This window comes from Carcharhinus amblyrhynchos, chromosome 8 (genome assembly GCF_965287045.1).
Source record: "Carcharhinus amblyrhynchos chromosome 8, sCarAmb.v2.hapA, whole genome shotgun sequence".
NCBI lineage: Eukaryota > Metazoa > Chordata > Chondrichthyes > Carcharhiniformes > Carcharhinidae > Carcharhinus > Carcharhinus amblyrhynchos.
Window position 1 is genome coordinate 125,983,149 of NC_137331.1, and position 25,709 is coordinate 126,008,857.

Here is a 25,709-nt window from a genome sequence, read left to right on the forward strand (position 1 = left end):
AACCACATTTACAATAATTGACAATGATTTAATGGCTGCTGTTTAATTTCAGATTTCTATTGAATTCAAATTTCACTTAGCTATCGTAATGAGATTTGAACCTCAGTCGCCAGAGCATTACTGTGGAATTCCCTGCCCAGTTGTGGCTACCTCATTAAATGATTTTAAGGCAAGGATAAATAAATTTTTGAACAGTAAAGGGATTAAGGGTTATGGTGAGCGGGCGGGTAAGTGGAGCTGAGCCTACGAAAAGATCAGCCGTGATCTTACTGAATGGCGGAGCAGGCTCGAGGGGGTAGATGGACAACTCCTGCTCCTAGTTCTTATTAACTTGATTCTCTTAGGCCGCCTCATTCCGACTCACTCAATCCAGCAGCAATTGACTGGGTTCAGCTCAAAAATCAATCGACCGAACTGTGCAGCAGACAACAGGTATGAAAACTGAGAGTGAAATTCACCAGGATTGCCTACAATGGAGTGCCTGGGAGCGTGGTCACAGGTTAAAGCCAAGGACTGACCGAGTGCCGCACTGTCGGAGGGTCGGTGCCGAGGGAGCGCCGCACTGTCGGAGGGTCGGTGCTGAGGGAGTGCCGCACTGTCAGAGGGTCAGTGCTGAGGGAGTGCCGCACTGTCAGAGGGTCAGTGCTGAGGGAGCGCCGCACTGTCAGAGGGTCAGTGCTGAGGGAGCGCCGCACTGTCAGAGGGTCAGTGCTGAGGGAGTGCCGCACTGTCGGGGGGTCAGTGCTGAGGGAGCGCCGCACTGTCAGAGGGTCAGTGCTGAGGGAGCGCCGCACTGTCAGAGGGTCAGTACTGAGGGAGTGCCGCACTGTCAGAGGGTCAGTGCCGAGGGAGCGCCGCACTGTCAGAGGGTCAGTGCCGAGGGAGTGCCGCACCGTCAGAGGGTCAGTGCCGAGGGAGTGCCGCACCGTCAGAGGGTCAGTGCTGAGGGAGTGCCGCACTGTCAGAGGGTCAGTGCTGAGGGAGTGCCGCACCGTCAGAGGGTCGGTGCTGAGGGAGTGCCGCACCGTCAGAGGGTCGGTGCTGAGGGAGTGCCGCACTGTCAGAGGGTCAGTGCTGAGGGAGCGCCTCCCCACCGCTGGTCCCGCCCCCCCGTCGCGGGGACGCGCACGCCGTGCGTCTGTCCGGGGGTCGCGCGCACGCAGTGTATCGGGAGCGCGCGGGTTGTGCGCGGGAGGCTGAGCTGGAGCGGGAGCGGCTGGAGGCCGGAGAGAGAGAGGGAGTGTTCCGGAGGGTCAGAGGTGAGAGACACCCCCCCTCCCCCCCCCACCGCGGCTATGGCTATAGGGAGGGGGGGGAGAGAGAGAGAGACCCCTCTGTGGAAATGGGGAGGGGGGGGGAGAGAGAGACCCCTCTGTGGAAATGGGGAGGGGGGGTGGGGAGAGAGACCCCTCTGTGGAAATGGGGAGGGGGGGTGGGGAGAGAGACCCCTCTGTGGAAATGGGGAGGGGGGGGGAGAGAGACCCCTCTGTGGAAATGGGGAGGGGGGGGGAGAGAGACCCCTCTGTGGAAATGGGGAGGGGGGGGGAGAGAGACCCCTCTGTGGAAATGGGGAGGGGGGGGGAGAAAGACCCCTCTGTGGAAATGGGGAGGGGGGGGGAGAAAGACCCCTCTGTGGAAATGGGGAGGGGGGGGGAGAAAGACCCCTCTGTGGAAATGGGGAGGGGGGGGGAGAAAGACCCCTCTGTGGAAATGGGGAGGGGGGGACCCCTCTGTGGAAATGGGGAGGGGGGGACCCCTCTGTGGAAATGGGGAGGGGGGGACCCCTCTGTGGAAATGGGGAGGGGGGGACCCCTCTGTGGAAATGGGGAGGGGGGGACCCCTCTGTGGAAATGGGGAGGGGGGGACCCCTCTGTGGAAATGGGGAGGGGGGGACCCCTCTGTGGAAATGGGGAGGGGGGGGGGAGAAAGACCCCTCTGTGGAAATGGGGAGGGGGGGGGAGAAAGACCCCTCTGCGGAAATGGGGAGGGGGGGGGAGAAAGACCCCTCTGCGGAAATGGGGAGGGGGGGGAGAAAGACCCCTCTGCGGAAATGGGGAGGGAGGGGGGAGACCCCTCTGTGGAAATGGGGAGGGAGGGGGGAGACCCCTCTGTGGAAATGGGGAGGGGGGGGAGAAAGACCCCTCTGCGGAAATGGGGAGGGGGGGGAGAAAGACCCCTCTGCGGAAATGGGGAGGGGGGGAAATCCCCTTATGTAAGTGGGGGGTGACTCCACTGTGGAAATGAGGGTGTGAGGGAGACCCCCTCTTTGGAAATGGGGGCAGTTGGGAGAGTCTCTGTGGAAATGTTGCGCGGGGGGGTGGTGGTTAGAAGCTGCGGAATGGGGGATGGAGGGAGAGCCTGTGGAAATAGAGTTGGGGGGGGGTGATTGAGTGGGGACCCTGTGAAATCAAGGTGGAGAGACAAAATTTTGGAAATGGGTTGGGGCAGATCCTGGAGAATGGAGAGGAATTGGGGCTATCAGGAGATCCTACACATTGGGGTCACCCTGGGGAATGGGGTTGGATGACCCCGGGGAATGGGGTGTGACCCTGGGGAATCCAGTGGACTGTGCAGGGTTATGTGGAACCAGCAGTGAATGTTTGTGATCCTGTTGTGAAAAACTGGGCACCTCTCACTGTCTGCTGTCTGGATGTGTGTGACGTCAGTATGCCTGGAGTGTCTGTAACTATAGCTTTATCGCATGGTCAGAATGTGCCAGAGTGTTTTATAATCGGTTAATTGCTCCGTCAACTGCAGTCACTGTTACAATGAAAGTAAATGTGGCAATGACACAAGTTCCAGACACAGCAACTCATTAAGAGCAGCCAATGTTTCCTGTTTGTCTAATTCCCTGCCCGGCACAGCAGTGATGGCTGCAAGGAGTCCCTCAGGTGAAGACCGCTAGCTTGTGAATCCAGGTTATAGTTTGTGGCTGGCACATTGATTGGTAATGTTCAGTGGGATTGGGTCCCAGTTAAAATATAACTGACTGCTCCAAACTATTTACAGGGAATGACATTGAGTTTACAGCACGGAAACATTCCATGTAACTGGTCTGTGTGCCTCTGCTGCACAAATGACCCCCCCACTCTCATTCTATCAGACATAGAAACGTACACAGAAACTAGAAACAGCAGTAGGCCATTCGGCCCTTCAAGCCAGCTCTGCCATTCATTACTGATAGCTGATCATCAAATTCCCCGTCCTGGTCCTACGTATCTTTTGATCCCTTTAGCTCCAAGAACTATATCTGATTTCTTCTTGAACAAAGTTTTGGCCTCAACTACTTTCTGTGGGAGTGAATTCCACACATTCACCACCCTCTGGGTGAAGAAATGTCTCCTCACCTCAGTTCCAGAAGGCTTAGACCCCTAGTATTGCACTCCCTCACCACTGGGAACATTTAAAGTTTATTTGTTTATTTATTAGTCGCAAGTAGGTTTACATTCGCACTGTAATAAAGTTACTGTAAAAACCCCCTAGTCACCACATTCCAGCGCCTGTTCAGGTACCCTGAGGTTGAATTTAGCATGACCAATTCCCCTAACTTGCACATCTTTGGACTGGGAGGAAACTGGAGCACCCGGAGGAAACCCACGCAGACACGGGAGAATGTGAAAATTCCACACAGTGACCCAAACCAGGAATTGAACCTGGGTCCCTGGCGCAGTGAAGCAGCAATGCTAACCACTGTGCCATCGATCCTGTTAGAATTTTATAAGTTTCTATCAGATCCCCTCTCACTCTTCTAAACTCCAGTGAATATAATCCTAACCAACTTAGCCTCTCCTCATGACAGACCTGCCATCCCAGGAATCCGCCTGGCAAACCTTTGCTGCACTCCCTCTATAGCAAGGACATCTTTCCTCAGATAAGGACACTGAAACTGCACACAATACTCCAGGTGTGGCCTCACCAATGCCCTATATAATTGCAATAAAACACCCCTGTTCCGATATTCAAATTCTTGCTCTATGAAAGCCAACATACCATTTGTCGTTTTTACTGCCTGCTGTACCTGCGCTTACTTTCAACAGCTGATGCATGAGGACTCCAAGGTCTCGCTGAGTACTCACCTCTCTCAATTTACACCCATTCTAGTAATAATCTGCTTTCCTATTTTTATTACCAAAGTGGATAACCTCACATTCATCACACCACATAAATACAGTGGCTACAAGAGCAGATCAGAGGCTAGGAATACTGCAGCGAGTAACTCACCTCCTGACTCCCACCATCTGCAAGACACAGTCAGGAGTGTGATGGAATATTCCCCACTTGCCTGGATGGGTACAGCTCCAACATTCAAGAAGCTTGACGCCATCCAGATCAAAGAGCCTGCTTGATTGGCAGCATATCTACAAACATTCATTCCGTTCATCACCAACACTTGGTAGCAGCCGTGTGTACTATTTACAAGATGCACTGCAGCAATTCACCAACAATCCTTAGACAGCACCTTCCAAACCCACAGCCACTTCCATCTAGGACAAGGGCAGCAAATAAATGGGAAGACCACCACTGCAAGTTTCCCTCCAAGCCATTCACCATCCTGACTTGGAAATATATCACCATTCCTTTGCAGTCATTGGGTCAAAATCCTGGAATTCCCTCCCTAACAGCATTGTGGGTCAATCCACAACACATGGACTGCAGCGATTCAAGAAGGCAGCGCATGGTAGGTTGTTGCATAAGGTTAAATCTCGTGGCATCCAGGGTGAGGTATCTAAATGGATACAAAATTGGCTTCTTGGCAGAAGCCAGAGGGTGGTTGTAGAGAATTGTTTTTCAAACTGGAGGCCTGTGACCAGTGGGGTGCCTCAGGGATCAGTGCTGGGTCCACTGTTATTTGTCATTTAAAACTGTCATTTAAAACTAGTCATTTTAGAACTAGGGGGCACAGCCTCAAGATAAAGGGGGGTCGGTTTAGAACGGAGTTGAGGAGGAACTTCTTCACTCAAAGGGTGGTGAATCTCTGGAATTCTCTGCCCGTTGAAGTGGTGGAGGCTGCCTCGCTAAATACATTTAAGACGCGGGTTGATGGGTTTTTGATAAGCGAGGGGATTAAGGGTTATGGGGAGAGGGCGGGAAAGTGGAACTGAGCCACGACAGATCGGCCATGATCTTATTGAATGGCGGGGCAGGCTCGAAGGGCTAGATGGCCTACTCCTGCTCCTATTTCTTATGTTCTTATATCATTTATATTAATGATTTGGATGAGAATATAGGAGGCATGGTTAGTAAGTTTGCAGATGACACCAAGATTGGTGGCATAGTGGACAGTGAAGAAAGTTATCTCCGATTGCAACGGGATCTTGATCAATTGGGCCAGTGGACTGACAGATGGTAGATGGAGTTTAATTTAGACAAATGTGAGATGATGCATTTTGGTAGATTGAACGAGGGCAGGACTTACTCAATTAATGGTAGGGCGTTGGGGAGAGTTACAGAACAAAGAGATCTAGGGGAACATGTTCATAACTCCTTGAAAATGGAGTCACAGGAGGACAGAATGATGAAGATGGCATTCGGCATGCTTGGTTTCATTGGTCAGAACATTGAATACAGGAGTTGGAAAGTCTTGTTGAAGCTGTGCAAGACATTGATAAGGCCATACCTGTAATACTGTGTGCAATTCTGGTCACCCTATTATAAAAAGGATACTATTAAACTAGAAAGAGTGCAAAAAAGATTTACTAGGATGCTACTGGGACTTGATGGATTGCGTCATAAGGAGAGGCTGGATAGACTTGGACTTTTTTCTCTGGAGCGTCGGAGGCTGAGGGGTGATCTTATAGAGGTCTATAAAATAATGAGGGGCACAGATCAGCTAGATAGTCAATATCTTTTCCCAAAGGCAGGGGAGTCTAAACCTAGAGGGCATAGGTTTAAGGTGAGAGGAAAGAGATACAAAAGTGTCCAGAGAGGCATTTTTTTTCTCACAGAGGGGTGGTGAGTGTCTGGAACAAGCTGCCAGAGTAGTAGTAAAGGCGAGTACAATTTTGTCTTTTAGAAAGCATTTACATACTTACATGGGTACGATGGGTATCAATGGATATAGGCCAAATGCAGGAGATTGGGATTAGCTAAGGGGATTAAAAAAAAGGGCGACATGGACAAGTTAGGCCAAAGGGCCTCTTTCCATGCTGTAAACCTCTGACTCTATAAGGCAGCTCACCATCACCTTCTCCAGGGCAACTAAGGGTTGGCAATAAATGCTGGCCAACCAGCAATGCCAATGTCCCACGAATGAATAAAACTAATTATACTGCATCTGCCATGCATACGCCCACTCACTTGCCGTTCAAATCACGTTGAAGCATTTCTGCATCCTCCTCACAGCTCACCTTCTCGCCCAACTTTGTATCATCTGCAAATTTGGAGATAATATGCTTAATTCCCCCTTCCAGATTATTAATATATAATGTCAACATTTGGGTCTAAGCACACATACGTGCGGAACGCCACTAGTCACTACCTGCCAATTGGAAAAAGACCCATTTATTCCAACTCTTGGCTTCCTATCTGCTAACCAGCTTTCTATCCATCTCAATACAATGTGCTTGAAAAATCCCATGTGCTTTAACTTTACATAGTATTCTGCTATGTGAGACCTTGTTGAAAGCAGTATAAAAGTCTCAATAAACCACATCCACTGGTTCTCCCTAGTCAACTCTACTAGTTACATCCTCAAAGAATTCCAGTAGATTTGTGAAGCATGATTTTTGTAAATCCACGCTGACTTTGTCTGATTATACCATTGCCTTCCAAATGCTGAGTTATGAAATTCTTGATAATAGACTCTAGCAACTTCCCCAGTACTGACGTTAGGCTCACTGGTCTATAGCTCCCGGTTTTCTCTCTACCTTTTGAATAACAGGCTTACGTTAGCTATCTTCCAATCCAGCGTCCAAAGAATTTTGGAAAATAATCACCAATGGATCTCCTATTTCCGGGCCATTTCCTTAAGTACCCTGGGATGAAGCTGATCAGGCCCTGGTAATTTCTGGTACATTATTCATGCCTTAACATAAGAACATAAGAAATAGGAGCAGGAGTAGGCCATCCAGCCCTTCGAGCCTGCCCCGCCATTCAATAAGATCATGGCTGATCTGTCGCTGCTCAGTTCCACTTTCCCGCCCTCTCCCCATAACCCTTAATCCCCTCTCCTATCAAAAACCCATCAACCCGCGCCTTAAAAATATTTAGCGAGGCAGCCTCCACCACTTCAACGGGCAGAGAATTCCAGAGATTCACCACCCTTTGAGTGAAGAAGTTCCTCCTCAACTCCGTTCTAAACCGCCCCCCTTTTATCTCGAGGCTGTGCCCCCTAGTCCTATTGTCTTTTTTGAGCGGGAAGAGTCTTTCCACCTCTATCCTATCCATCCCATTCATCCTCTGTGAAGATTGAAACAAAGTAGAATTTAGTTCCTCAGCCATTTCTTTATTCCCTGTTATGAATTCTCCTGTTTCTGTCTGTAAGGGGCATACATTTGTTTTTGTCAATCATTTTCTCTTTACGTACCTAAAGTAACTTTTACAGTCAGTTTTTATGTTTCTCGCCAGCTTACTTTCATACACTATTTTTCCCTTTTTAATCCCTTGGTCCCCCTTTGCTGAATTTTAAACTGCTCTCAATCCTCAAACCTATTATCTTTTTTGCCAATTTGTATGCTTCTTCTTTGAATCTAATTCTATTTCTAATATCCCTTGTAAGCCACAGTTCCATTTCCAGACTTGTGCTAAATAGGAATAAACAACTTTTGGAGGATAATCCTTCTATTCCTTTCTTCCCATGTGCTGATCTAACTTCCTGTTAAAATGAATCAGGAATGTACGGAGTCTTGTGTTAGATGATAAATCAGTTTGCCTACCATCAGTAACATTGTCCGTGCTGTATTCATTTCTCTCAAACTTCAAACACAATTCTTTGTCCAATGTCTCCTTCTCTTCCTTTGGACAATGATAAATTTGCATGGATATGCATCAGAGTTTGTTTAGATGGTGTAGGTTAAAGAATAAAAGATCCCAAAGTGCTTCACATGAACGTTACCAGACAGAAAATTCAGACTGAGCCACAAAAGGATATAATAGTGCTGATGACCAAAGCTTTCTCAGAGTGAGATATAAAAGGAGGAGAGGGGCGGAGAGGTTTAGGGAGAGCTTTCAGCCTAGGCAACTGAAGGTACGGCTGCCAGTACTGGAGCCATGATGTGGAGATGCTGGTGTTGGATTGGGGTAAAGACAGTAAGAAGTCTCACAACACCTGGTGTTGTGAGACTTCTTACTGTGCCAGTACTGGAGTGTAGGGAAGTCATGTTGTGAGCAAGAAATATAAAAGAACAAACTAGTTATTGAGCCACATCCACACATGGGCAGTCAGCCCCTTTCCTGTGTTGCCCCCATCCCACACTCCCCTTATCCCCAATCCTCACACTCCCCCTTGCCTATCGCGCCCATCAATATTGCCCATTGATGCTCCAGTTTGCTGTGAAGTTTGTATGTCCACAGGAAGCCTCTCGATAGAATCCTGCTTCGGTTGTACAAACAATTCCAGACTAGTTGAGTAATGTTGTTTTGTGTGTGAGCTTCGAGGTAGGTTTAGCTTTTCACGAATATACAAATATGTAATTTAGTTGCCAGTGCCTTTGCTAGCTGTTTGTTTTTTGTTTCTTTCTCAAGTCCGGACCTGTCTCGATGTTGTTGCTTCCAGAGAAGCCCAATGGTTGTTATGTGAAAGTCTTGTATGCTGCATGTTGTGGATCGCACACTCCAGGTGGGGTGTGGGTTCTGTTTGGGGGTTTCCAGTGGGGAAAGGGGGGCTGCGGATTGTGGATCGCACACTCCAGGTGGGGTGTGGGTTTTGTTTGGGGGTCTCCAGTGGGGAAAGGGGGGCTGTGGATTGTGGATCGCACACTCCAAGTGGGTGAATCTGTGATCAGAGTGAGGTTGGCCTCCTGTTAGAATTGGTTTCTTCCTGAACAAGGTTTTAATCTGTTTCAGGAATCTTTTCTCGGGGGAAACCGGCACTTTAAATTCCTAGGACATGAAAATGATAGGTTCAGAAAACATTCAAAAAATGTTATTGTTTAAAAAAATCACAACTAACTCTTTTTGCTAGTTTCTGTCAGGGCCAATCTTTGAGCTAGCAATTCACTCTGAATCTTTGTCTGATCACAACACAGAAAGAGGCCATTTACTCCATTGTGTCCAATTTTGCTGTTTGGATAATCTATTTAATGAATCCCATTCTCCTGCTCATTCACCATAGCCATGTCATTTCTGTTCAAATATTTATCCAGATCCCTTTTCTAAGCTCCTATTGAATCTGCCTCCACCACCCTTTCAAACAGCACCTTCCAGATCACAATCGGTGACACAGTGGTTAGCACTGCTGCCTCACAGCGGCAGGGACCTGGGGTTCAATTCCCAGGCTTGGGTCACTGTCTTTCCGTTCTCCCCGTGTCTGCGTGGGTTTCCTCCGGGCTCCAGTTTCCTCCCACAGTCTAAAAGACGTGCTGGTTAGGTGTATTGGCCGTACTAAATTCTCCCTCAGTGTTACCTGAACGTGCACCGGAGTGCGGCGACTAGAGAATTTTCACAGTAACTTCATTGCAGTGTTAATGAAGCCTTACTTGTGACTCACCCCGCCCCCTGCCACCCTGTGAGTACAGTTTCAACCTATCGTTTGGAAACTGTCATAATTTTGAACACCCCAGTGATCACCTAAAAGTTCTCTGTTGTCAGGGGACAATCCCAGCTTCTCCAATCTCTGCTTTGGGTGGCTAAATGACAACAAAACCAACACCTGAGTCTGGCACCTGTCTTGTTGTGAGGGTCCCATGCTTTATTTCTGAAACATCTCATCTTTTCACACAAACATATGAACAAGGAGCAGGAGGAGGCCATTCAGCCCCTCAAGCCTGCTGCACCTTTTCATAAGGCCACCGTTTTTTGATAGTAATCTCAAATCTGCATCTAGCTCACTCATCATCCCCTTACCAAGAATCTATCCACCGCTGCCTTAAAAATCTTCGATGACTCTGCTTCAGGAAGACACTTCAAAAAGCTCACGACCCACTGAGGAAGCAAATTCACCTCATCTCTGTTTCAAATGGGCGACTCCTGATTGTTAAATAGTAAACCCTAGTACTAGATTCTCCCACAAGTGGAAACATCCTTTCTATATCCACTCTGTCAATACCCCCCAGGATCTTACATGTTTCAATCAAGTTACCTTTTAACTCCAATAGATAGAAACCGAACAATTCTGTCTTTTAAAAAGCATTTAGACAGTTACATGGGTATGATGGGTATGGAGGGATATGGGCCAAATGTGGGCAACTGGGACTAGCTCAGGGGTTTTCAAAAAAAGGGCGGTGTGGACAAGTTGGGCGGAAGGGCCTGTTTCTGTGCTGTAGGACTGTGTGACTCTATGACTCTATGACTCTACCCAATCAAAAACTACAGCCTGTGGTTAGATACAGAGTAAAGCTTCCTCTACACTGTCCCCACCAAACGCTGTCAGGACAGATACAGCACGGGGTTAGATACAGAGCTAAAGCTCTCTCTACACTGTCCTCCCATCAAACACTCCCAGGACAGGTACAGCACGGGGTTAGATACAGAGTGAAGCTCCCTCTACACTGTCCCCATCAAACACTCCCAGGACAGGTACAGCACGGGGTTAGATACAGAGTGAAGCTCCCTCTACACTGTCCCCCATCAAACACTCCCAGGACAGATACAGCACGGGGTTAGATACAGAGTAAAGCTCTCTCCACACTGTCCCTATCAAACACTCCCAGGACAGATTCAGCTTGGGGGTTAGATACAGAATAAAGCTCCCTCTACACTGTCCCCCATCAAACACTCCCAGGACAGATACAGCACAGGATTAGATACAGAATAAATGTGCCTCTGCACTATCCCTATCAAACACTCCCAGAACAGGGGACACAGTGGTGTAGTGGTATTGTCGCTGTAAGAGTAATCCAGAGACCCAGGGTGATACGCTGGGGGCCTGGGTTTGTATCCCACCACAGCACATGGTGAAATTTGAAATCAATAAAATCTTGAATTAAAAGTCTAATAGAACATAGAACACTACAGCACAAACAGGCCCTTCGGCCCACGAGTTGCGCCGATCGCATCAACACCTACCAATCCATAGACCTATCTATAACCCCCAATCCCATTAAATCCCATATACTCATCCAGAAGTCTTTTAAAAGACCCCAGCGAGTTCGCCTCCACCACCACTGACGGCAGCCGATTCCATTCACTCACCACCCTCTGAGTGAAAAACTTACCCCTAACATCACTTCTGTACTTGCCTCCCCGCGCCTTAAATCTGTGTCCTCTCGTAGCGACCATTTCAACCCGGGGAAATAGCCTCTGAGAATCCACCCTATCTATTCCTCTCAACATTTTATAAACTTCTATCAGGTCGCCTCTCAACCTTCGTCTCTCCAGGGAGAAGAGTCCCAGCTCCCTCAACCTATCTTCATAAGGCATGCCTCCCAATCCAGGCAACATCCTTGTAAATCTCCTCTGTACCCTTTCAATAGCTTCTACGTCCTTCCTATGGTGAGGCGACCAGAACTGCGCACAGTACTCCAAGTGAGGCCTGACAAGGGTCTTATAAAGTTGCAGCATTACCTCCCGATTCCTAAACTCAATCCCTCAATTAATGAAGGCCAGTACACCATACGCCTTCTTGACCACCTGCGAGGCCGATTTAAGAGTCCTGTGGACCCGGACCCCAAGATCCTTCTGCTCTTCAACACTGCTAAGACTCCTGCCCTTGATAGTGTACTCGTTCATCCCACTGGTCCTGCCAAAATGGACGACTACACATTTATCCGCGTTGAAGTCCATCTGCCACTTCTCTGCCCAGTCCTGCACCCTATTTATGTCCTGCTGCAACTTCTGACATCCTTCCAGACCATCCACAACACCACTGACCTTCGTGTCATCGGCGAACTTACTAACCCATCCCTCCACTTCCTCAGCTAGGTCATTTATGAAAATGACAAACAGCAAGGGTCCTAGAACAGATCCCTGGGGCACTCCACTGGTGACTGACCTCCATGCAGAAAAAGACCCATCCACATCCACTCTCTGCCTTCTGCAGGCAAGCCAGTTGTGGATCCACAAGGCCAAAGGCCCTTGGATCCCATGCCCTCTCACCTTCTGAAGAAGTCTTGCATGGGGGACCTTATCAAACGCCTTGCTGAAGTCCATGTACACCACGTCCACTGCACTTCCTTCGTCAATGTGTTCAGTCACATTTTCGAAGAACTCAACTAGGCTCGTAAGGCACGACCTGCCCTTGACAAAACCATGCTGACTATTTCTGATCATGTCAAACCTCTCCAGATGCTCGTAAATCTTGTCCCTCTGAAGCCTCTCCATCAGCTTACCAACCACTGAGGTCAGACTCACCGGTCAGTAATTTCCCGGGCTATCTCTGTTCCCTTTCTTGAAAATAGGAACCACATCCGCAATCCTCCAATCTTCCGGAACCTCTCCCGTCTCCATTGACGATGCAAAGATCATCACCAGGGGCTCTGCAATCACTTCCCTCGCCTCCCACAGTAACCTGGGGTACATCCCATCTGGTCCCGGCGACTTATCTATCTTGATAGAATTCAAAAGTTCTAACACATCCTCCTCCTTAATATCCACAAACTCAATCTTTTCCATCTGCTGCAAATCCATAGCAAAATCTCCCAGATCAGTTTCCACTGTGACTACTGAGGCAAAGTACTCATTAAGCACCTCTGCCATTTCTTCTGGTTCCACACAGACCTTTCCCCCTTCACCTTTTATAGGGCCTAACCCTTCTCTTCTCATCCTTTTACTTTTCACATATTTATAAAAGGCCTTGGGATTCTCCTTAATCTTACCCGCCAAGGTCTTCTCATGACCCCTTCTGGCTCTCCTAATTTCCCTTTTAAGCTCCTTTCTACAGTCCTTATACTCCTCAAGATCCTTAACCTCTCCTAGCTCCCTGAACCTTTTGTACACCTTCCTTTTCCTCCTGACTAGGTTCACCACAGCCTTCATGCACCATGGTTCCCGCGACCTACCAAAACCTCCTTGTCTGATTGGAACGTTGTCATGCAGAGCTCCAGACAAACGTTCCTTGAATATCCGCCACCTTCCTTCGGTACTTTTCCCTAAGAATGCCTCCTTCCAGTTTATTTGTCCAAGTAACTTCCTGACGTCTTCGTATTTCCCCTTACTCCAGACAAACACCTTCCTAGCCTGCCTGATCCTATCTCGTTCCAATGCAATTGTGAAGGAGATAGAATTATGATCACCATTCCCAAGATGCTCTCCTACCGAGAGATCCATCACCTGTCCTGGTTCATTCGCCAGTACCAGGTCAAGTACAGCCTCTCCTCTCATAGGCTTATCCACGTACTGTGTCAGGAAACCTTCCTGAACACACCTAACAAACTCCTCCCCATCCAAACCCCTTACCCTTGGGATATTCCAATCGATGTTTGGGAAATTGAAGTCTTCCATCACGACAACTCTGTTACATAAGAACATAAGAAATAGGAGCAGGAGTAGGCCATCTAGCCCTTCGAGCCAGCCCCGCCATTCAATAAGATCATGGCTGATCTGTTGTGGCTCAGTTCCACTTTCCCGCCCTCTCCCCATAACCCTTAATCCCCTCTCTTATCAAAAACCCATCAACCCGCGTCTTAAAAATATTTAGCGAGGTAGCCTCCACCACTTCAACGGGCAGAGAATTCCAGAGATTCACCACCCTTTGAGTGAAGAAGTTCCTCCTCAACTCCGTTCTAAACCGCCTCCCCCTTATCTTGAGGCTGTGCCCCCTAGTCCTACTGTCTTTTTTGAGCGGGAAGAGTCTCTCCACCTCTATCCTATCCATCCCATTCATCATCTTATACGTCTCAATGAGATCTCCCCTCATTCTTCTAAACTCTAACGAGTGCAAGCCTAGTTTATTCAGCCTCTCCTCATAGCTCAGCCCCCTCAACTCTCCTACCGAGAGATCCATCACCTGTCCTGGTTTCATCACCTGTCCTGGTTATTACTACATCTCTCTAGAATCTGTTTCCCTATCTGCACCTCAACTTCCCTGTCACCATTGGGCGGCCTATAGAATACACCCAGCAAAGTTTTCGACCCTTTGCTGTTCTAATGATGACCATGAAACCATTGTCGATTGTTGTAAAAACCCATCGGGTTCACTAATGTCCTTTAGGGAAACAAATCTGTCATCCTTACCTCGCCTGGCCTATATGTGACTCCAGAGCCCCAGCCATGTGGTTGACTCTTAACTGACCTCAGGCCTCAGGGATGGGTAATAAATGTCCACATTCTATGAATGAATAAAAATGGCACAGCACTGGGTTAGATACAGAGTAAATCTCCCTCTACACTGTCCCCCATCAAACACTCCCAAGGACAGGTACAGCACGGGGTTAGATACAGAGTAAAGCTCCCTCTACACTGTCCCCCATCAAACACTCCCAGGACAGGTACAGCATGGGGTTAGATACAGAGTAAAGCTCCCTCTCTTTAAAATAACCCTATGAGCTCCGTCTATGAGGCTGATAAGATGGAAGAGGTAGCTGTTCTGAGGGAAGATGTGTTAGCAATTTAGAAAAACCTGAGGGTGGTTAAGTCCCCTGGGCCAGATGTGATACATCCTAGGATACTTTGGAAGACAAGGGATGAGATTGCAGAGCATTTAGCTTTGATCTTTGGGTCCTCACTGTCCACATGGATAGTGCCAGATGACTGAAGAGTGGCAAATGTCGTTTCCCTTTTCAAGAAGGGAAATAGGAATGACCCTGGTAATTAGAGGCCAGTTAGTCTTACTTCGGTGGTCAGTAAGTTAATAGAAAGGGTCCTGAGAGATAGGATTTATGACCATTTGGAAAGATTCAATTTAATCCGGGATAGTCAGCACGGTTTCGTGAGGGGTAAGTCCTGCCTCACAAATTTGATTGAATTCTTTGAGGAGGTAACTAAGTGTGTAGATGAAGGTAGAGCAGTTGATTTTATATACATGGATTTTAGTAAGGCGTTTGATAAGGTTCCCTGTGGTAGGCTCATTAAGAAGATAAGGATGTGTGGGATAGAAGGAAATTTGGCCGATTGGATAAGTAACTGGCTGTCTCATAGAAGACAGAGGGTGGTGGTGGAAGAAAAATTTTCAGACTGGAGGCCAGTGACCAGCGGTGTACCACAGGGGTCAGTGTTGGATCCTCTGCTACTTATGATTTTTATCAATGACTTGGAAGAGGGGACTGAAGGGTGGGTTAGTAAATTTGCCGATGACACCAAGATTGGTGGAATAGTGGATGAGGTGGAGGGCTCTTGTAGGCTGCAAAGAGACATTGATAGGATGCAGAGCTGGGCCGAAAAGTGGCAGATGGAGTTTAATCCTGATAAGCGTGAGGTGATTCATTTTGGTAAGACAAACTTGAATGCGGATTACAGGGTCAATGGAAGGGTTCTGAGGAATATGGAGGAACAGAGAGATCTTGGGGTTCATATCCACAGATCTCTGAAGGTTGCCACTCAAGTGGATAGAACCGTGAAGAAGGCTTATAGTGTGTTAGCATTTATTAACAAGAGGTTTGAGTTTAAGAGCCATGGCGTTATGCTGCAAATATACTGGACGTTGGTGAGATCACATTTGGAATATTGTGTTCAGTTCTGGTCACCTCACTATAAGAAGGATGTGGAAGCATTGGAGAGAGTGCAGAGGAGATTTACCAGGATGCTGCCTGGTTTGGAGGGTAGGTTTTATGAGGCAAGGTTGAGGGAGCTGGGGCTTTTCTCTTTAGAGTGGAGGAGGATGAGAGGCGACTTAATAGAGGTTTATAAGATGATGAGAGGAGTAGATAGGGTGGACATGCAGAGACTATTTCCTCGGGTGGGTGTAGTTGTTACTGGGGGGCATAACTATAAGGTTCATGGTGGGAGATATAGGAGGGATGCCTGAGATAGATTCTTCACTCAGAGAGTGGTTGGGGTGTGGAATGGACTGCCTGCTGTGATAGTGGAGTCGGACACTTTAGGAACTTTCAAGCGGTTATTGGATAGGCACATGGAGGGGATAGCTTGATCTTGGGATTGGACATAGCTCGGCACAACATCGAGGGCCGAAGGGCCTGTACTGTGCTGTAATGTTCTATGCTGTCATTTTCAGTTTGTAGGGGGTTGGGTGGGAGTCGGGTCGACACCAGCTGTTCAAAGCTATAATTTCCCTTTGTGTTGTTTGTGGGTGTTACGGTCACTGAGCAATCACCTATTGACATGTTTTAAAATAACTCATTCTTGCGTCAAACATGTAATTTCTCCGGATATTCCTCCTAGCTGAGGTAGTCTTTGTTTGGTTGAAGTTAGTTATTAGTGCCCAGTGGTTAACCCACCATTAGTTTGTGCTATATTTGGTCATCATTCTTTTCTCCATTTCTCTCTTGGGGTCAGTTAAACTCTGGTTGTGGATTGGCTTGTTTATTTTGAAATCTACCCATTGCCTCATTCCTTCCTGCCTCTGTGAACTCCTCACCCCGATAATCCTCTCTCAGATCTTGGCGCTCCTCTAATTTGATCTCTTCTCCCTCCCTGATTTTAATAGTTTCACTGTTTGTTGCCATGTTTTTAGGTGTTGTGGCCCAAACCTCTGGAATCCTCCCCTGGAGTCTCCCTGTGTCTTTACAGCTGGACGGCAGGGTGGCACAGCGGTTAGCACTGCTGCTTCACGGCGCCAGGGACCTGGGTTCGATTCCCAGGCTCAGGTCACTGTCTGTGTGGAGTCTGCACATTGTCCCCGTGTCTGCTTGGGTTTCCTCCACGTGCTTCAGTTTCCTCCCACATTCCAAAGATGTGCAGGTTAGATGGATTGGCCATTATAAATTGGCCCTAGTTTCAGGGGATTAGCAGGATGGGTGTGTGGGGTTATGGGAGAAGGGTCTGGTAGGATTATGGTCAGTGCAGACATGAGGGGCCAAATGGCCTGCTCCTGCACTGTGGTGATTCTATTCTATTCGATTCACCTCTTTCTCCTCACTGAAAACACTCCTTAAAACCTCTCTGACCAAACTCTGACTTCTTGTCTGATTATCTGTGGATTCAATCAGATTTTATTGTTAATGCTCCTGTGAAGCAACTTGGGACGTTTTACAACATTAAAGGTGCTATATAAATGCAAGTTGTTGCTTGGGTTTGGAGACAAAGGAACATAAGAAATCTGAGCAGGATTAGACCAAAGTCAAGTCTGCTTCGCCATTCATCACGACCACAGCTGATCATTAACCTTAACTCCACTTCCATCCACTCTCCGGGAAGACAAAAATCTGCCTATCCCAGCTTTTAATATCTTCCAGAATAGCTCATCTCCAACCCTCTGGGACAGAGAGTTCCAAAGATTTACAACTGCTTTAGATGAAGAAATTTGCCCTCAGCCCTCATTGATCAACCTTTATCCTGAGATTGTGCCCCCACGTTTCCAGGGGAGACACCCTTTCAGTATCTACCCTGTGCAAACTTAACCAAGATAATTTACTCAGATCAATTCTCATTTTTTTTAAACCCCAGAGAGTATTGACCCAATTTATTCAACCTCATCAAAGGAGAATCCACTCGTGCCAGCTGCAATCTAGTGAACTTTTGCCATACCACCTCCAATGGCAGTGTATCCTTCCTTAAATTCAGAGACCAAAACTGCACGCACTCCTCCAAATGTGGTCTCACCAAAGCCCCATACAATTGTGAGCAGGTTTGTGCTGTGCCTGCCCAGATTGGGAAGGAGCTCCATGTTCTCTTGGTGATTTCTTTTTTTGCTTGGTGCCGGTACAAAAATCACTAAATTTATTGAATTAAATACCTGTTTGTCAGTTTGAATCCCCAGACTCAGGCTTCCTAGTCTACGACTGGAACTGTTTGGCTGCCTCACACTGTCCAAAAGACGTGCTGGTTAGGTGCATTGCCATGCTAAATTCTCCTTCAACGTACTTGAATAGGCACCGGAGTGTGGCAACTTGGGGATTTTCACAGTAACTTCATTGCACTGTTAATGTAAGCCAACTTGTGACAGTGATAACTAAACTTAAAATTTTAAACTGTGCACTTTCCAGCAGTAGTCACTGGATAGAAAGCGTCAGTCCTTGGCTGTTTTAAAGTTTATTTATTAGTGTCACAAGCAGGCTTACATGAACACTGCAGTGAAGTTACTGTGAAAATCCCCTAGTTGCCACACTCTGAGGCCTGTTCGGGAGAAATCAGCATGGCCAATGCACCCAACCAGCACATTTTTAGACCGTGGGAGAAACTGGAGCACCCGGAGGGAGCCCATGCAGACAGTGACCCGTGTGCAGGGAAAATGTGCAAACTTCAGACAGTGACCCAAGCCATCTCTCCTTCCTCCACAATTCAGGAGCAGCAAGAGCAAATTTGATATCATGTTATTGCCCTTGTGAGTTTGGTTGGCCAATATAGACTGGGAATAGCAGCCGATAACGTTGGTTATGGCTTCTGTTCAGTGTTGCCCCTGGAAGTCCTGGACAGACTGTAATTTACATGAAGTGAAATCACTCTCTCCTGTCAATTTTCATATTGTATTTCAGACAGATGAGGTTCAGTGTGGGGATGTTTGGGGTTGTGCAGCTTGAATCAGAGATAAATTAGAATATTTTCAACACAGCAAGAGGCTACAAATTCTGGCAGAGCTGTGAGATTTCGGGCCAATGTACAGAAATCACTAAATGGTGAAATCCAACTTAATCAGGAAGGTTAATTCAGAAAATGCTGGAAAATCTCAGCAGCTCTGGCAGCGTCTGTAAGGAGAGAAAAGAGCTGACTTTTCGAGTCCAGATGACCCTTTGTCAAAGCTTGCCCAGCATCCACAGTAAAGTTGCTTTTATCCCAAAGGTTAATTGTTTGTTGGCATTATTTCTAGTCTAGAAAGTAAAAGGAAGAAAGTGTTGTTGGAGTTGTACAGAATTTCAGTTACACTCCATCTGGAATAACTGGGTTCAGTTCTGGATCAGACCTGTTAAACCCTTACACTGCTAGCACCCATGGGACTGCACCCCTTACAGTGGCACAGGGTAGATGAACAACTATTTGTTTTGGTGGGGTGGAGAGGAAAATTTACCTCCCCCCAACACACCACATGCACACGTACACACACACGTGCGCGTCCACACACGCACACACACACACAAGTACAAATCTTGGGATTCAATTGGAAATTTCAAAATTGAGCTTGATAGTTATTTGTTAGTTAGGGAGATTAAGGATTTCAGAACCAAGGGCAGGTAAGTGGATTGAAGTGCTGAATGAGCTGTTTCTGTAGATCTGTACTGACAAGAAGGTGATGAGTTCAATTCCAGGTCTCTGCTGAGACAGCAGGATTGGTCACGGTTTTCTTGAGTTAATGAAGAGCCAAATTCACCCTGTGATCCTCATGGTTATTCAGCGACTGCTTCACGTTCTGGAGGTCAGCGAGTAAGGTTAGTGAGTGGTATTCTGATACACTCACATCCTGGCCATACCATGGCAGTGGCTCCAAGGGTACCTGTGGGATCCTATCCTGGTGCTGTTGTCTTGGTTTTTGTCTTGGTTTTTGTCTTAGACTATCAACAAGGACACTTTCCATTTGTATACTACCTGTATTGTAATTAAAGCTCCTTGGGTTCCAGAGGGCGAAGTTCAAATCCCATCAGGGCAAGTTGTGAAATTGAATTGAATAAATCTTATAATTTGTGATTCAGCCCCAGGAAAAACTATGAAAATTAATAAAGCATGCAGTATCCTAGGCATTAATAGAAGAATAGAGGACAAAAGCAAGGAGGTTATGCTGAATTTACACAAGACGTTACTTGGACCTCAGCTGGGATATTGTGTACAGTTCTGGGCGCCACACTAGAGGAAGGGTGTGAACTCATTGGAGGGAGTGCAGAAGAGGTTTACAGGAATGGTTCCAGGGATGAGAAACTTCAGTTATGGGGATGAATTGGAGAGGTTGGGACTGTTCTCCTTGGAGAGGAGAAGACTAAGAGGAGGTTTGGCAGAGGTATTCATAATCATGAAGGGACTGGATAGGGTAGATAGGGAGAAACTGTTCCCACTTGTGAAAGTACCGGGAACGAGGGATCATAGATTTAAGATGATTGTTAAAAGAAGCAAAAGCAATGTAAGAAAATACTTTATCACGTAAGGAGTGGTTAAGATTTCGAATGCACTGTCTGGGAGTCTGGTGCAGGTAAGTTCATTCAAGAAGAATTAGATGAGTGTTTGTAAAGAATCAATGTGCAGACGTGGTGGACCACATATCACCTCCTGTGCTCTAACAGCTCTGTGATTGTGAAACCTGTTAGATTATCATAAAAACCCAACTGGCCAGTTACCAAACCTGCAAGTATGGCAAACTGTGAAGATGTCAGTTGACTGAAGCAGGATATAGATAGTTGAGAATGGCAGGCAAGTGACAGATAGGATTTAATACAGAGAAATGTGTAAAGATGCTCTGTTATCAGTTCAGGGAAAATGCAATTTATTAACTCACAGGTTAAAACTATAGCGATCTTGTGGCTACAATCAGTGCCCGAGATGACACTGAGTACAAAAGCCTGAGTTTACCAAGGTGATCCCCCAGCCTGTTCCCCCATTGGTTCACTGGACGATGTGACCCTTACTTTGCAAATTGATCCCCAGATCCCTCCCCCCTCTGAGTTCTTTATACAAATGTTAACATTCCATTTACACAATCCCAGATAATTAAACATTTAGTACATCAACTTAGTCAATTGTAAATCAAGTCTTTCAGGGATTTGTGAATGCTTGGGGAGTGGTGTAACTCCTCTGGGGTGTACAGGATTGTGGTCAGCTGAAACCACAATGACAGGTGCCTCTTCAGGCAAAAGCAGTTCAGCTCTATCTGTTTCCATGGAGACGTTGGCTGTGCCTGCCTCAGGACGACCAGATACTTCAGTACTAAAACAGTGAATAACATTTCCTGATGGCAAAACCTTCTGCTGGGGCATCTCTTTTTTTCTCAAATGGTCTACATGTTTCCGGATGATCCTTCCTTCTACATCTATTTGATGAGACAGGGGTTCAGTTTTAGAGACAATGAATCCAGGGACCAACTTGACCCCCTTCAAAAGTCCTCACAGTGTTGTCCACCATAAACAGTTGTGTTGACTAGCATGAATCATGAGTTACCATCTGGCTGCTTTGGCCTGTCTCTACCCTCCCCGGCAAATTTGGAAACATGAGACTCAGTCTCATTCTGAGATGATGGTTCGTTAACAGCATTGCCAATGGGATTCCTGTTGTTGCATCTGGAGTTGTTCAGAAGCCAAGGAGGAATTGTGAGACTCTCAACATAAGAACATAAGAAATAGGAGCAGAAGTAGGCCATCTAGCCCTTCAAGCCTGCCCCGCCATTCAATAAGATCATGGCTGATCTGTCGTGGCTCAGTTCCACTTTCCCGCCCTCTCCCCATAACCCTTAATCCCCTCTCTTATCAAGAACCCATCAACCCGCATCTTAAAAATATTTAGCGAGGCAGCCTCCACCACTTGAACGGGCAGAGAATTCCAGAGATTCACCACCCTTTGAGTGAAGAAGTTCCTCCTCAACTCCGTTCTAAACCGCCCCCCCTTTATCTTGAGGCTGTGCCCCCTAGTCCTACTGTCTTTTTTGAGCGGGAAGAGTCTCTGCACCTCTATCCTATCCATCCCATTCATCATCTTATACGTCTCAATGAGATCTCCCCTCATTCTTCTAAACCCTAACGAGTACAAGCCTAGTTTATTCAGCCTCTCCTCATAGCTCAACCCCCTCAACTCCGGTATCAGCCTAGTAAACCTCCTCTGCACTCCCTCCAAGGCCAAAATATCTTTGCGCAGGTGTGGCGCCCAAAACTGCACACAGTACTCCAGCTGCGGCCTCACCAATGCCCTATACAGCTGCAGCAAGACCTCCCTGCTTTTATATTCAATCCCCCTCGCTATGAAGGCCAGCATCCCATTCGCCTTCCTGACCACCTGCTGCACCTGCAAGCTGGGTTTTTGCGACTCATGCACAAGGACCCCGAGGTCCCTCTGCACCGTCGCCTGCTGCAGTTTTTTGCCACATAAGTAATAGTCCTTCCTACCATTCTTCCTACCAAAGTGGACCACCTCACACTTGCCAACATTAAATTCCATTTGCCATTTCCTGGCCCATTCGCCCAGCCTATCTAGATCCTCCTGCAGACTCTCCACACCCTCCGCACAATTTGCCGTTCCCCCAATTTTGGTGTCATCAGCAAATTTCGACACCCTACACTCGGTTCCCTCCTCCAGATCATCTATATAAATGGTAAAAAGCTGAGGCCCCAGCACCGACCCCTGGGGCACTCCACTAGTCACCATCCGCCAATCCGAATAGCACCCGTTGACCCCCACTCTCTGCCTCCTATTTGGGTTTTTGATAGGAGAGGGGATTAAGGGTTATGGGGAGAGGGCGGGAAAGTGGAACTGAGCAGCGACAGATCAGCCATGATCTTGTTGAATGGCGGGGCAGGCTCGAAGGGCTGGATGGCCTACTCCTGCTCCTATTTCTTATGTTCAACCAATCCTCTATCCACGCTAACACCCACTCTGCTCTCCGGGGTGCCTCTTGACTGCTTCTTTAGGCCAGACTTAAAAGTTTGGAAGGCTTGCTCAGCTAGTTCATTGGATGCTGGTTGGTTATGTGTAGATCTCGTGTGCTTTCTGCCATTGAGGTGAAGTTTGACACTCTGACGTTGTTAGGCACTGTGACTTCAGGCATTTCTTGGGTGGAAGAACATTGGTGTAATCTTTCAATGATAGCGGGCGATGTCGGAGACTTCACCTTAAAAATGTCCTTCCGGTTAAGAATGCGCGTCACCAATGCGCAGATACATTGTGCCCATGAATGGAACAATATAATCAAATGGACTCAATGGCTGGCCAGACTATTCCCAAAGGTATAGTGAGGTTGCGGCAGGTAATGATTGCTGCAGTTGTCCCTGTTCACAATGCTTGACTAGACTCTTGATGTCGGCATCAATGCCAGGCCATCACACACAACTTCTGGTGATCATCCTCACCTTTCAGATGTTCAAATGAGCATTGTGTAATTCCATTGGAAGCAGCTCTCTGCCTGGGACAGGGACGACTTCTTTTGCTCCCTAGAGTATGATGCCATGCTGGCAACTCAGTTCATCCTGCGGGTAACAAATGGTTTCATTTCATCAAAAACCGGCTCACTGGCCCCACCTGTAAGTATCTGTCTCCCGCTTTGGGCGAAGTGGATTCTGACTGGCCCAGCACCTGATTTGCTTTGCCAAGGTGGCAACATGTCCAAAACGTTCATCGCTGTTACAGTTTGCTGTGGTACTGGAGTATATTCATTGGTGGACGGAATTGATGCCAAGTTTTGAATTCTTGCTGAAGCGATTGGTGGAATAGCCCTGACTTCTTTAAAAACATCCAAGAGCGGCTTGTGGTTGGAAACATTGGTAAAAGTGCCTACCCTGTAAGTACCAGTGAAATTTCTTGGTAATCCTTCTCCCTTAATTTGAAAGTAGCCTTTTTTTTGCCTCTGAGAGAGTTCTTGGTTCATAGCCTATTGGTCTTTCAGATCCATCTTCCATCTGATGGGATAACACCACACCAACCCCATACAGAGAGGCATTGCAGGTCAACACCAGTTCCTATGATGGGTCAAAATGTACTAATAAATTTGAAGATTGCAGCAATTGTTTTACTGACTGAAAGCTTCTATCTAGGATGTCTTCCAAGACCAATGCTGGTAGTTCTTTAGCAGAATAAGCAAGGAGCTAATAACGATGACAAGTTTGACTTAAAAATAAACACCCATTGTAATTTACCATTGCCAAAAATGACTTGAGCTCAGATGTATTTTGGGGGCTTGGTGTCTCCTTTAAGGTCTTGGCCTTGCCTTCAATGGGGTGTAATTCTTGTGCATCCACATGACACCCCAGAAAAAGGCACTTCTCACTCCAGTCTGAAAAGGTATCACCATGCTTGCTTTTGGCAAACTCAAACCATTTCGTGTGATTGAAGGAGATTGGATTTAATATCTAGAAAGTATGTGTTACTTTGTTCGAGTCAACAGCATAGCGCAGAAGCAGGAGCAGAGGATTATCTCTCCGACAGCTTACAGAGCACAGCCGTATGGCGTAATCAGAAGTTTGACTTACCCAGAGACTTCTGATTCAAATTCATTCACCAAGCTCGTAGTGCTGGCCAGGAATGATTATCATCAAATCCCTTTTATCACTCTCCAAAAATACAAGTTTAATTCAACAGGAAAGATCCTTGGACAATCCACTGTGGATTTCATGGCCAGATTAAGGAAACTGCAAGTTTGGAACATCCCTGAATGATCTGCTAAGGGAGAGTCTGGTACGTGGGATAAATAATGCAGCTATCAAAAAGTAATTGCTCGTAGAGTCAAAGCTTAGCTTAAAAAATGCTGTTAAAATAGCTTTGCCTGAGGAAAGTGCAAGAATTGCAAAGCACACCTGAAGGTGAAGTCCACCAGCAACAAGCAGCTGCAACACAGCACTGGAGTTGTGACTGCCTGTCCAAGGAAAGGAAGGGAGACTGGTGGAAAACTGCGGTAAAAGCCATCCTTCCAATCAAACAAGAAATTTGGATGAATGTTTCTGATGTGGGATAACCATGCCCCAGAAAAGTTTTGCAGATGCATAGAAATTTCTTCTTGCCAGCAGTGGTGAATCTCTGGAATTGTCTGTCCCAAAGGGTAGTGGAGGCTGGATTGTTAGAAGCATTCAAAGTGGAAATGGACAAATATTTGATAGTTCGAGGAATAGAGGGCTATGGAGAAATGGCACAAAAAAGGAGTTGAGGCTGGCATAGAACAGCCATGATCATATTGAATGGCAGGGCCAGGCTTGAAGGGCCTGGTGGCCTAATCCTATTTCTATTTCTTGTGTTCTTGTTCAGGATATGGAGTGCTTCAGATGCTATAGAAGAGGTCACCTAAGGCATAAATGTAGAAACAACAGAGCCTGGTCAGTTCAGGAATGCCTGGATCCACTACAATTTGCCTATTGCTGCAACTGGTCCACAGCAGATGCCATCTCCCTGGCCCTACACCTAGATAACAAAGACACCTATGTCAGACTCCTATTTATTGACTAGAGCTCAGCCTTCAACACCATTATTCCCACAAAACTTATCTCCAAACTCCATGGCGTGGGCCTCAGCACCTTCCTCTGCAACTGGATCCTGAACTTCCTAACTCTCAGACCACAATCAGTAAGGGTAAGCGATAGACCTTCTCCCTGATCACCCTCAACACTGGGGCTCCACAGGGCTGTGTTCTCAGCCCCCTACCATACTCCTTATATACCTATCATTGTGTGACCAAATTCCACTCCAACTCGATTTTTAAGTTTGCTGACGACACCACCAGCAGTGGGCTGGATCTCAAACAATGACGTGACAGATTACAGGAATGAGATAGACAATCTGGTGAACTGACGTGATGATAATAATCTCTCCCTCAATGTCAAAACGAAGGAGGTTGTCATCGATTTAAGGAAGCATAAAGGAGAAAATGCCCCTGTCTACATCAATGGGAATGAAATAGAAATGGCCAAAAGCTTCAAGTTTTTATGTGCCCAGATCACCAACAACCTGTC

The 25,709-nt window shown here is 47.0% G+C and overlaps 1 protein-coding gene across 1 annotated transcript in view; it reads left to right on the forward strand.

Moving 5' to 3' along the window:
* The first annotated feature begins 1,176 nt into the window (after nt 1–1,176).
* The window catches only part of LOC145346911 (anion exchange protein 2-like), a 271,460-nt gene continuing 246,927 nt past the window's right edge, over nt 1,177–25,709 (forward strand). The window contains 1 exon segment of the mRNA XM_080194791.1: nt 1,177–1,259. The gene's annotated coding sequence lies outside the window, so the exon portion shown is untranslated.